Source organism: Rhinoderma darwinii, chromosome 2 (genome assembly GCF_050947455.1).
Source record: "Rhinoderma darwinii isolate aRhiDar2 chromosome 2, aRhiDar2.hap1, whole genome shotgun sequence".
NCBI classification, from domain to species: Eukaryota; Metazoa; Chordata; class Amphibia; order Anura; family Rhinodermatidae; genus Rhinoderma; species Rhinoderma darwinii.
Genome location: NC_134688.1, coordinates 193,488,802 through 193,501,713, shown reverse-complemented (window position 1 = coordinate 193,501,713; position 12,912 = coordinate 193,488,802). Strand labels below are relative to the sequence as shown.

Here is a 12,912-nt window from a genome sequence, read left to right as displayed (position 1 = left end):
TCCTTGCAAAAGAGTTCCAAATCTGTAAGATTGCGAGGGCATCTCCTGTGTATAGCGCCTCTTCAGGTCACCCCATAGATTTTCAATGGGATTCAGGTCTGGGTTCTGGCTGGGCCATTCCAAAACTTTGATCTTCTTCTGGTGAAGCCATTATTGTGTTGATTTGGAGGTATGCTTTGGGTCGTTGTCGTGCTGAAAGGTGAAATTCCTCTTCATCTTCAGCTTTTTAGTAGATGCCTGCAGGCTTTGTGCCAATATTGCCTGATAGATGGAACTGTTCATAATTCTCTCCATCTTGACTAAACCCTAGTTCCAGCTGCAGAAAAACAGCCCCAAAGCATAACGCTGCCTCCACCATGCTTCACCGTGGGTATGGTGTTCTTGTGGTTATGTGTAGTTGGCTTTAAGCCAAACATACCTTTTGGAATTATGGCCAAAAAGTTCAACCTTGGTCTCATCAGACCATAAGGGTATGTGCACATGACCTCTTTTCAGACGTAATGGAGGCTTTTTACGCACACATGCTTTGGCAGACTTGATGTAGGTCTTTGCAAAACATAGCCGGGCTTGGATGTTATGCTTTGTTAGAAAAGGCTTCCGTCTTGCCACCCTACCCCACAGCCCAGAAATATGAAGAATAAGGTAGATTGTTGTCACATGCACTACACAATCAGTAACTGCCAGAAAGTCCTGCAGCTCCTTTTATGTTGCTGTAGGCCCCTTGGTAGCCTCCCGGACCAATTTTCATCTTGTCTTTTCATGAAGTTTTGAGGGACGTTGAGGGACGTCCAGTTCTTGGTAATGTCACTGTTGTGCCAAATGTAATCCACTTCTTGATGACCATCTTCATTGTGTTCCATGGTATATCTAATGCCTTGAAAATTCTTTGGTACTCTTCTCCTGACTGATGCCTTTCAACAATCAGATCCCTTTAATGTGTTGTAAGCTCTTTACGGACCGCTGTCACATGCAGCAAAGAAAATGTCAGGAAAATCCTAATAGAACAGCTGAACATTATATGGGGTTACTCAGAATCACTATAAATAATGGCAGCTGTGTACTGACTACTATTTAACATGAGTTTAAATGTGATTGGCGAATTCTGAACAGAACACAACCACATCCCCAATTATAAGAGGGTGTTCACACTTATGTAACCACGTTATTGTAGTTTTGTTATTTTTATTTCTCCCCTCTAAATGATTTCAGTTTATATATCAGTTTTATATCCATTGTATTTGTTACAAATCCGCAGGTGGATTTGCGATGAATAATTCTATTGTGTGTACACCTACCCTAAGGCCGAGTTCCCACATAGCGTAAACGCTGCACAATTTCCGCAATGGAATTGAGTGCGGAAATTCCGCAGCATTTACAGTAGCAGCAAAGTGGATGAGACTAAGAAATACTCATGCCCACGCTGTGGAAAAAAACTCAGCGTAAACATTAAGAAATTTAACTGAAGTGCAGAGTTTAAACCCGCTGCGTTTTAGTTGATTTTCCGTTGCGGGTTTTTCCCATTGAATTCAGTGGGGATGCAAAACCTGCAACAGAAAGCCAAATGTTGCAACTTTTACAGCGTTATCGCAGCGATTACGCCACAAAAATCGCAACTCCAAAAATAAATAAATCATACTTACCCCATAGGCTCTCCTTCTTCCTGCAGTCCGGCCTCCTGGGATGACGTTTCATCCCATCTGACCGCTGCAGCCAATCACATGCTGCAGCATCACATGGCCGGCAACATCATCGTAGGAGACCGGACTGTGCGCAGAGAAGACGGAGGGGGTAAGTATGAGTATGCCGTTCTGTGCACCATTTGTTTTCCCAACAAATATGTACAGATAGATATTTTGCAATCTCAGACAATCCCCTAGAAAACCAGTGTCACATTATGTTTTTACTTGCCATTCTGTCCCCTTATCTCCAGAGCTCCATACGTGACATTTAGCAGGGCAAGACAATTGTAATATACAACCATCAATATAACCACCAAGCAATAGCTAAACAGCTCTAAACATGCCATGTGGCAAGATGTTTCATGAAGGATGTGACACTATTTGTTTGGCTTAGAAAATGTACACACATATCAGGTAAAGCTTTTCTATGAAAATAAATAAATGACCTATGTTTATATGTACATGAGGATCCGCAATTATGTTACCACATAGTCAAAAAAAACAATCCTATCCTAAACACAACTATTGTTAACATCATAGTCTACAGTAACTTCTCTCAAAACCTCTAAAGCAGCACTCCAGGATAATTTTTTTTATATTTGCCTTCCGTTCATGAAGTACATCAGCTAAAAAGTAGGGCAGGTAATTCTCTTATTGACAAATTATCATCTCCATTCCAGTTCGCCGCTATGTCACGTGACCTGAACTCTGACTATCCGAATCCTACAGCGTCTTCTCTGTGGAAGTCCGACCATCTATGGGTATGTTTACACGGTTCGTAAAAAAAAAAAAGCAGGTTTTCCGTAACGGATTTCATTGTGGACAATCCACAGCGTAGTAGAGCAGCAGCAGTGTGGATGAGTGTTGAACAAATCTCATTCACATGCGTAAAAAATCAGCCGAAAAACTGTTCTTAAATTGACCTGCGGTGCGTTTTTTTAATCCGCAGCATGTCAATTTATGCTTTGGAATCTGTTTTTCTGTTGCGGGTTTTCCCACATTCAATTCAATGGGAAGGTAAAACAAGCAACAAATAGCAAATGTTGCAATTTTTGCGTCTGAAAAGCTGCCATTCTGCCACAAAAATCGCAACGGATTTAAAATGAATAAAAAGGTTTATACTTATCACCCAGGCGTTGTCATATCAATGGATTCTCCTGAATTCGCCCAGTCCGGCCTCCTGGGATGAGGTTTGATCCCATGTGGCTGATGCAGCCAATCACAGGCTGCAGCGGTCACATGGGCTGCAGAGTCATCCCGGGAGGCCGGACTGCAAGGACAACAGAAGGACGCATTGCCATGATTAAGGAGAACATCTTTTTGGTTTTTTTTCAACTGCTGTTTTCCGCAGCAGATATTCCACCTGAAAAACTGCACCACAATTTAGTGCGGCTTTCATCCAGAATTCCCTGTGGGTTCCAGGGCGGATACGCTGTGTACTTTTACGCAGCATATCCGACATGCTCAATGTGAGTCTCATAGGCTGGAATTACGAGACTGACTTCCGGTCCTCACACAAGATGCTGTAGGATTCGAATAGTCAAAGTGCAGGTCACATGACATAGCGGCAAACTAGAATGGAGACAATAATTTGGCAAAAGAATTACCTGCACTACCTTTTACCTGATGTACTTTACAAATGGAGACAAAGAAAAAAATTCCCAGAGTGCTTGGGGGGTTTTCTAGGAGTAAAAGATTAGGATGGTCCATCATTCTTTTATAAGTGGAGGTCCGCAGAACTAAGGGGCAGAGCTGCAGTACCAGGCACAGCTGCCCATAAATACATAGTGCCTTAGAAAACAATAACGGGGCCATAGTGTTTTCTTTTGCGCTTCAGGATTAACGTACATGGCATTGCCACTGGGCACCATATGACAGATCCGTACAACACGTATACAGAATACAGCCATGTTAAACTTACAGGAAATAAGACTTTTGAATATCACATAAATCGTTGAGTGTGTTAAATTGAAAATGCATTTTCCTATTAAAAAATAGGAACAAGTGACAGCAATAAATTGACATAGTATTAGGTCGTATCTTATGCCTCATGTGAAGCTATTGCTATAAGTAGCCTATTAAGCTTTTCAATGATAGACGGCCAGAAAGGAAACCTAAATCTCTCCAGCAGCAAAGATCTAGTGGTTGCAGATTAGTAAATAATTGGAGATGTTTGCCAAGAAACTGATGTTTGGGTCCCTCAATCCCCCCCCCCCCTGTCTACCATACACTTCCACGGTAGAGCTCGCCATACATGTAAAGATAATGTAGTGTTTGTTCATATGAACACAGATATATTGTGCAGCATTTGGGCTCTGTTCACATCCACTTCGCAGAATCCGTCATATTTGATAGAAGAAATAGTGCAACTATTTTTCCGGTAAAACTATGGACACCATGACAGAACCCCACAGACCCCATCATAAGTAAACGGGGTCTGTCGGGTGCCATTGGTGTCCATCGGGGGAACGATCTATCACAGCTTGAATTAGTTTTCTGCTCCTATAACGAAACAGAAAACGGAATTCATAACGCAGATGTGAACAGAGCTTTATATCTATATACTGAATTGTAAATCTAACTTTTTACATTACAATAACAGTCCATGAAAACCATAATACATATTCATTAAGGGGATTGTTTTGTTAGCAGGTTTAAAGGGGATATCCCTCGAAACCCATAAAAAAAAAAATTATACATCACTAGTATCTTGTAATACTAGTATTTTGCCCCTTAAATCACGGTTCAGAATTTTTTTTTGGTCAGACATTGCGGGTATCACTGGGGACTTGCCGCAGAATTCGGCCTTTGCATAGCGAAATTCCGCTGCTTCTCGCAACAGAATGTGCATGCTGCGGAGTGAAAAGTCTGCACCGCAGTCGAAATTCCGTACTGTTATTTTCCGCAATGGCTGAACTAAATTACCTAAAAACGTATAGAAACCAATGAAAAAAACGGCTGCTGCAGATTTCCAATGTGGACTGTTCAAGAGCAATTCCGCCACATCTGAACGTGCCCTAAAGGCTTGTCCAGAAGTAACGGATCTGCTGCAGAAAATTCCCATAAAAGTTCATTTTTTACACAAGTATTATTTGTACACAATGTACATTGGAAATATACTTTATTCTACATAAGGAATTGAATAAAATGAATATTTTGGTGGGTAACCCCTGTAAGGAAACAATATAATAATCATGTACGTTTTATTGTTGTGGCATTTACCCTTCAAAATCGAACGCCAATGGGTACATGTCTTTACATACAATTGCATTATGGGTCATATTTCTATGCATGTAGCAGAGCTGAATTTGATGTTTAAAGCGGAGTTTGATAGCTATAACAGGGATTAGCGCCATATATATGACGTGCGCCATTTTTAATCTTCTTAATCAAAGAGCCTTGCTTAAACAAACTACAATAGTTGTACCAAATTTATTGTGTATAAGCATTATTTTGTGCAAATCACCGGCTTACATGTGCTGTTAGATATAGAAGTGTGACTAAAGTGATGAGAGTCGTGCCAATGTAGGATGCGCCATCTCAAGTTGATGCATTTTAGGACATATTGAACGTCTCTCTCGTTGCAAAGTCTCCATTTTCTAAAACTATTGATAAATGTGCCCAGTGTGTTATCAGTGGTTTTTCAGAGAAGGACAGGTAAACCTAAAGGTGCCCATACACATTAGACCAGCGGTCCCAATCGTTTATATCTCGTGAGCCACATTCAATTTTGAGTGATGCCTTTAAGCCATTTTAACATATTTAACGTAGAGAAACACAAAATCACAAAGTTTCAATTTGTAGATAAATATTTCAGGTTGAATTTTAACACACTGGTATTCTACCACCCAAATTGGCACCTTCCGGGGGAGAGGATAGGTCTGTAATATTGGATGTCATATTGTAGCAAGAGCATATGGTTAGAACTCAAGGTTCCTCTGGCGAGTTACCCAGCAGGGGGTTGCGAGCCACATGTGGCTCCTGAGCCACTGGTGACCACTACACTACATCGGTTCACCTTTGATGAATATCGGATGAGCCCACCGATTTCTGCGGTACCAGACAACCATCTAATGTGTGTGTGTGGGTGACCTGACTCTCCCCCGACATAAGATGTTGGGGGAAAGAAGGATCGGGCATGTTGGAGTGTAACATGCCCGATTCTTTGTTCTCACGGGAGATAATCTGTCACTAGATATTCAGCTCTTCTACTTTCGTACATTGGGTTTGGTTTAACCACATGATCTTTTAAACAAGAGAAAGAAATAGTAACGTAAAAGATGTAATGACCACCATAACCAGCACCATCGCACAGACAGAGAGGAAAGCTCCATTCCTTTCAGTGTGTACAGCTCTCCTTCTAGGAATCCCTGAATAACTCAGCAGCAGCCAGTGTCTCCTCCTGTACACACAGCCCAGGCTTCACACTACTACACAACTCATGAAACTACACAACATCACACGAGCCATAGCTAGCAATTCACACAACACTACTGCTATGTGTTTCATGAGACTATATATATATATATATGTATTATGTAGGTCCGTGGTGGGACATGTCGTAATTCAGTGTTTCGAAATGGCGCAAATACCTAAACCGTATACATAAAAGCGGTTTGAGACGTTTACCTTTTGTTCTAACACATGATAAAAACTTGATAGACGTGTGGTCATTGTGTAACATGTCCCAGTGCACAAAAGTACAACATATCCAGCGTGCAGGTAGCAAATAGATGTCAGAAGTATTCTCATGTGTGACATATACCTCATAAAGTGCCAGACATTCACACACGTGTCACACAACGGAGATCAATTATCTCCATTGTCTCAGAAAAAACGTGGTGACATATTTGTCAATGACCCCGATATATAAAACGACATTATGCCACCTAACTACAGATGTAGACGTCCCTGGGGGCGCTGTATATGTACGTGTATGTATATATTAACACGTGAGCGGATTTGAGCATGTGTATACATAAATGTGTGTGGTTGTACATGTATATGTGTACACAGAAGACAAGTTGTGTACTATATGTGTTTATATGTATTTGTGTGTTTAAATATACGTGTGTGTGTGTGTGTGTATATATATATATATATATATATATAATGTGGGTGTGTATTTATAAGTGTAGTGTAAGTCTGTATCCATAAAAAATGTGTGTGTATATACAGTATATGTACGTGTGTGTATACAGTATATGTGCCTGTGTATATATATGATATATGTGCCTGTGTTTGTGTGGGCGTATTTTTATAAATGTGTCTGCTTGAATATACAGTATATGTGTCTGTGTGTGTGCATGTATGTGTATGTATATATATATATATGTATATATATATATATATATATATGTATATATATATATATATATATATATATATATATATCTGTGTGTAAATACAGTGTGTGTGTGTGTGTGTGTGTGTATCTGTATAGATGTATCTGCGTGTAATACAGTATATGTGCCTGTGTGTGTGTGTGTGTGTGTGTGTGTATGTATATATATATATATAAAAATGGCCGGACCATTGTACAGAACAAACACTGTTACACTTTGTGTCTCCTTTACTTCCTCATAGATTGTAAGCTCTTGCGAGCAGGCTCCTCACTCTCCAGATTTGAATTGTAAATGAACTTTGTTACTATGTAATGTCTGATATTGTTTGTTTCATGTCCCCTCTAAATTGTAAAGTGCTGCGTAATATGTTGGCGCTATATAAATAAAGATTATTATTATATATATATATATGTATATATATATCTGTGAGTATATTTGCTGGTGTGTGTATCTGTATAGATGTATCTGTGTGTATATACAGTATATGTGCTGGTGTGTGTGTATCTGTATAGATCTGCGTGTATATACAGTATATGTGCCTGTGTGTGTGTGTGTGTGTGTGTGTGTGTGTGTGTGTGTGTGTGTGTGTGTATATATATCTGTGTGTGTATATACAGTATATGTGCTGGTGTGTGTGCATGTATGTGTGTATATATATATATATCTGTGTGTATATACAGTATATGTGCTGGTGTGTGTCTCTGTATACATGTATCTTCATGTATATACAGTATATGTGCCTGTTTGTATATGTATGTGCTACACACAATAGTGCATGCAGTATATGTTGGGCTATGTATATCTCATATGCATTGAACATGAAGCATTGGACTCTTTGTCTGTGGACTTGCAGCCTGGGTAGAACAAAGCCGGCTGTGGTGGGTAAAGAGCCAGCACATGCCCCTGCCCCATAACCCGCCTTTACCTGCAGGCACAGGGATCCTCCGGTCCAGTTCAGCTCCACATAGTGCCACTGAGCCTCGGCTGCTGCGCCCGGCTGGGGACTGGGCACCGCACACGCCGCTGTGGTGGCACTGACATGTTGGAGGCGGCTGGTGTTAGTGCTGGCAGTGTGTACGGTCCTGGGTTAATGAGCACATGTGGGAGTCCTGCTGCTGGTGAGGAGACGGCAGGGAGATGGGGAACAGCTATGTCCCCTCCGTGTGTGGATGTGAATCCATAGCCTCGGCTGCAGGAGCCCGCACTCCTCCCAGAGCCCCGCCCCCAGTCTTCACAGGAGATGTCAGTACAGTAGAGCTGAGTGAGGAGAAGATGCTGCTAACACTACACCCCGTGTGCTGCACTATATCCAGCAGATGCCATATACATAGAGACAAGTATAGGAATGGGCATCTCAGGGTATAGCCCTTCTCATCAATATAGATGTCATAGAGCCTCCATATACCACAATTAATAATGAGCTGGGCAAAACTCAGAGGGGCACATTTATTAACCCTGGCATATTGCTCCAGTGTGTAATCCTCAAGACAGCGCACCCACGTTGAGGAATACAGCGCAGCTACTTAACTATACCATGTTGTACCAACCGTTGTCCACGTCACCCTTCTGAACAGGAATGCGGCGAATAAACTTTAGGAAATAGGTCACACACGAAGGATTTGGTCAGTTGAAATGAAATGTAACTATTGTTTTATATAGGGGGGGAAAAGGGATTTGTATAGGAAATTCAACAGTCTGTGATTCATCTTTTTCCCAGATTTGCGCATTTCGCAGGTTTGTCAGCTGCCCTCAACGTATCAGAGGTTTCTGAAGGTGACAAAAGTAAAAACAGGGCTGTAATGTCCTCAAATCTAAAATGATAACATCCTCTAAGCCAGTTATTCCCATTCTTATTACCATGGGGAACCACTGAAAAATGTATCCAATCCCAGGGAACGCCTGCTCCCGTTTCTCCCGTAAAGGATCTTGGCGCAGGGGCAGGAAAAGCGTTCTATAATCTACTTTGTGGACAAGATTTGTCTGCTGCTTTGCTTGCCCCCATGCTAAGCATCTTTGTGCAGCTTGAAGAGTCGTTCCACCATTACAACTTATCACCTATCCATTGGTATCTCCACTGATCACAAGAACGAGGGCCGGAGACCCCTGTTTGAATTTTCTGCATTCGCATGGATGTCACATGAAGTTGTAAACACAGAAGTCCAGGAAACGGTGGCGGCACACAATAGGACGGAATTAATAAGGTGAGTATACGACAAATGTTTTTATTTAACCATTCTATGTCATTGGAACACTAATCTTATAAACGGCAAAAATCCCTGTACACCTAAAAATATTCTAGTCACTAAAGGGGTAGTCCGAGAATCGAAAATGACTACCTATCCACAGGATAGTACTTTCTTGTTCCCGCAGCACTCCGTGTTTCAAGGGTGCGTGAGTAGGCTTCCATGCCAACGTATAAAAAATGGGAACTCAGCACTCCAAGGTATTATGCAATAAGTGATATTTAATTTCACATATAGCGGAAAGTAGTAACATTACATAATGGCGACCGAGGTCGCAAGCGCCGCATATCCTTATCCACGGACGTTATCCGTGTCTGAAGAGGGTCGAATGTATAGACCGAAATTAAACCTATTTTTGGATTACTACTTTTCGCTATATGTGAAATAAAATATCATTTATTGCATAATACCTTGGAGTGAGGAGTTCCCATTTTTTTATCCACAGGATAGGTGATAATTTTCTGATTGCTAGGGGCACCACCATTGGGATCCACACCAGCGGTGGTTGAGATTGAGATTGTGCGCTGCCACACTATTCACAGTCTATGAGAATGATGGAAACAGCCAAGTAAAGCACTCGGCTGTTTCCATCAATCCCACAGACATTGAATGGAGCAGGGGTTACATGCCCGACCGCCGATCCATCCAGGTTACTCCTTATGGTTGGGGATGCAGCAAGAAGCATCCGGAGGTTCAGGACCCTTCTTCTCGTGATTGGTGGTAATCCCAGCAGTGGGGCCCCCAGCGATCAGATAAGATCACCTATCCTATGATTGTTCCCCCAATAACTGGTCTTCTAATCAATATTCTTGATATTCTTTGGAACCAAATGATCAGATGTAATTAATTGAAAAAAATTTGTGTTGAAGATCATTTTCTTGTAGTTGTGCCATGCTTATGAATATGTAACAGGTGGGAGGGGGTTTAGGATGGTAACCACCCTGCAGAGGAAATTCCGCAGCACGAACTTCAGTCGACACAGTAGAAGATGATAAACAGAACTTTATTCCAACCGAGGCACAATGTTCATGGTTACAATAATTGGTACATAAGCTTGACAGTTTCACTACTAAACAGGCAGTATATTTGGCGGTTTCTGATATAACTGGTGGGAACGGGGCACCATGTTGGCTTTGGTTCAGTCTCTAGTTAAACTTATGGCACAGGGGATCTTTATTCTGGCGCGGTCATATGAAGTGCTGAGCTGGCGATACGCCATTCAGCCTAGTAATACAATGTCTCTTTGGTGGATCAGTCATTTGGTAGCTTACGCTGTGCCAAGCTATCCAAACTGGCAGCTCCCGCCCAGCTATCCAACAGAGACTCATGCCCAACTTGGCAAATTCTCCCACTCTCTACTAACCTCCTTCTCCCTCTCCTGCTCATCCCACACGCTTCAATCTTTTTGTCTCTCTCCTCCGTTACCAACCGTCGCTATAAAAAAGAAAAGTTTTTTTTTTTTTTAGAAAACTAGGCTCCACCTTTTTTTCTTTAAAGGAGCCGTATGGTGCTGTACGATAGGGGCCGCACGCACAACTTACCTCTGACCCTTCAAAGTGTCCACATTAGGTGCTATACATGAGTGGGTTTTGGGGCACACCCAACAACTATTCCCCTATAATTCACACATTGTATAGTCTAGTGCTAAACACATTGATAGTCTGTTTTATTACTCAGTATTACTCCTCATCTTTGCCACGTTCCGTTTTATTTCTCAATGTTTTATTGTTCCACATAGAGTTTATTTTCAACAGAACAGGCATTTCTTAGGTAGTCACCCAGACAGTGCTGTCACATTGAGCCTGGCAACTGGCAGAAATCATTAAGTTCAGGGACTGAGAGGACTATATTCCCATGAAGTGCAATTGACCACAGTGCAGCAGATGTTAACCCTTTCTTCCACTTGAAAGACTTGTGGCATAACCCGTTCCATCTGCTTGTTGTGCCAGACACTCTTCATTTTTTTCTCTCTTTGTCTGGGTGAAGAGCACATGACTCCCACAAGCCCCTCACCACGCACACTCCTTTAACAGATTTCATTGCTGCTTCTGAGCCGTTACAAGGATACATAATATATACATAAAGAGAGATTTAGGAGTCTTTTTTTCTGTTGATCAGTGTCACAAAGCTTGTTTATATCCACTGTGATTCATTGCTGTTACACCGTAAACCCTAAGAGGAGGTGAATACTTTTTATAGGCAATGTACATACACTTCATTCACAACATTCACGTGCTTTGTGTATAAAACCGAGGTATATAAGCAATACTATAGTAAATTAAGAAAAAGGTCTCGCCAATGTGGTATGAGCTAAATTGATTTGTGATAAATGCCTTTGAGAGAGATTATATATATATATATACACACACACACACACACACACACACACACGCACGCACGCACACGTGTATATATAGAAAGAGGCACTATTGTAATCTAATATTGTTATATAGGGCTAAAAATTCTAAGAAACACTTCAACCGAGAAGCTGACAATCAATCTGCGCCATCATATTCAGGTCACAACATAGAACTGACGGGCAGCTTAAGTATGAACGCACTAAACGTTTCGTTTCTCTACTACAAAACTCAGATCACCGATATTGATCAACCACTTGTATAAAAGGCTTTTAAAATTGCGTTCCCTTGAGAAAATGAAACCTTCTGGGATTGATCCATTTATTTATTTTCCTTTTGTTAAGCCTTTTCTTGTTTTCTCTTCTCAGTCTGCTTTGGTTTTAGTTATTTTAGCCGTTTCCCAGATTCTCATCCTTTAATCCCCTGCTGACAGAATCGTCTGCCTGTAGAAATACATTATGAAGCAATTCTGTGGTGGCAATTCCCCCAGAATACAGAGGGATCTATTGAAGAGCACTCGTTTGTAATCAATTGTAATCTAGTGTATCTGAAAGGTGATAGGTCGGTGGAATATAATAGAATATCTCTGTCTTGTCTGCTCAATTACAATCTAATTTTTCCAAATCTAACCAGGAACACCATCTGCAGCTTTGTTCACAATGTACTTGTGTGGGTTTTTTCTTAGGTACTCCGGTATCCTCTCATGCTCCAACACCATACTGACAGGTTAAAGGGGTTTTCCCATTAGAGACATTTATGACATATCCACAGGATATGTCATAAATGTCAGATAGATGCGGGTCCTACCTCTGGGACCCGCACCTATCTCTAGAATGAGTCGCCCTAAACGCCGTTCTAGCTTTTTGTGCTCACGCCGACTCCCGACCACTTGCTGATTACATGGTCAGGGGTTATGGAAACAGCATAACTCGCTGAGCTATGCTGTTTCCGTAACTACAATAGAACTGAATAGTAGTTACGGAAACAGCGTAGCTCGCATGCTACGTTGCTTCTGTAAATGCCATTCACTACTATTAAACATTTTTGAAATTGGGCTTATTTAATATTCTAATTTTCTGAGATACTAAATTTTGGGTTTTCATTAACTGTTACCCTAATCATCAACATTAAAAGAAAAACATGCTGGAAATAGATCACTCTGTGTGTAATGAATCTATATAATATGGGTTTCACTTTTTAAGTTGAATTACTGAAATAAATTAAGTTTTTGACGATATTCTAATTAATTGAGAAGGACTGGTATGTGACCAGCCATTTGTGGCTGGAG

At 41.1% G+C, this 12,912-nt stretch overlaps 1 protein-coding gene across 2 annotated transcripts in view; it reads right to left on the bottom strand.

Moving 5' to 3' along the window:
• Nucleotides 1–8,224, bottom strand: part of ST6GAL2 (ST6 beta-galactoside alpha-2,6-sialyltransferase 2) — a 186,614-nt gene extending 178,390 nt beyond the window's left edge. For both annotated transcript variants that reach the window (XM_075852672.1, XM_075852673.1), the window contains exon 1: nt 7,950–8,224. The gene's annotated coding sequence lies outside the window, so the exon portion shown is untranslated. The remainder of the gene's footprint in view (nt 1–7,949) is intronic.
• Between the last annotated feature and the right edge of the window lie 4,688 nt (nt 8,225–12,912).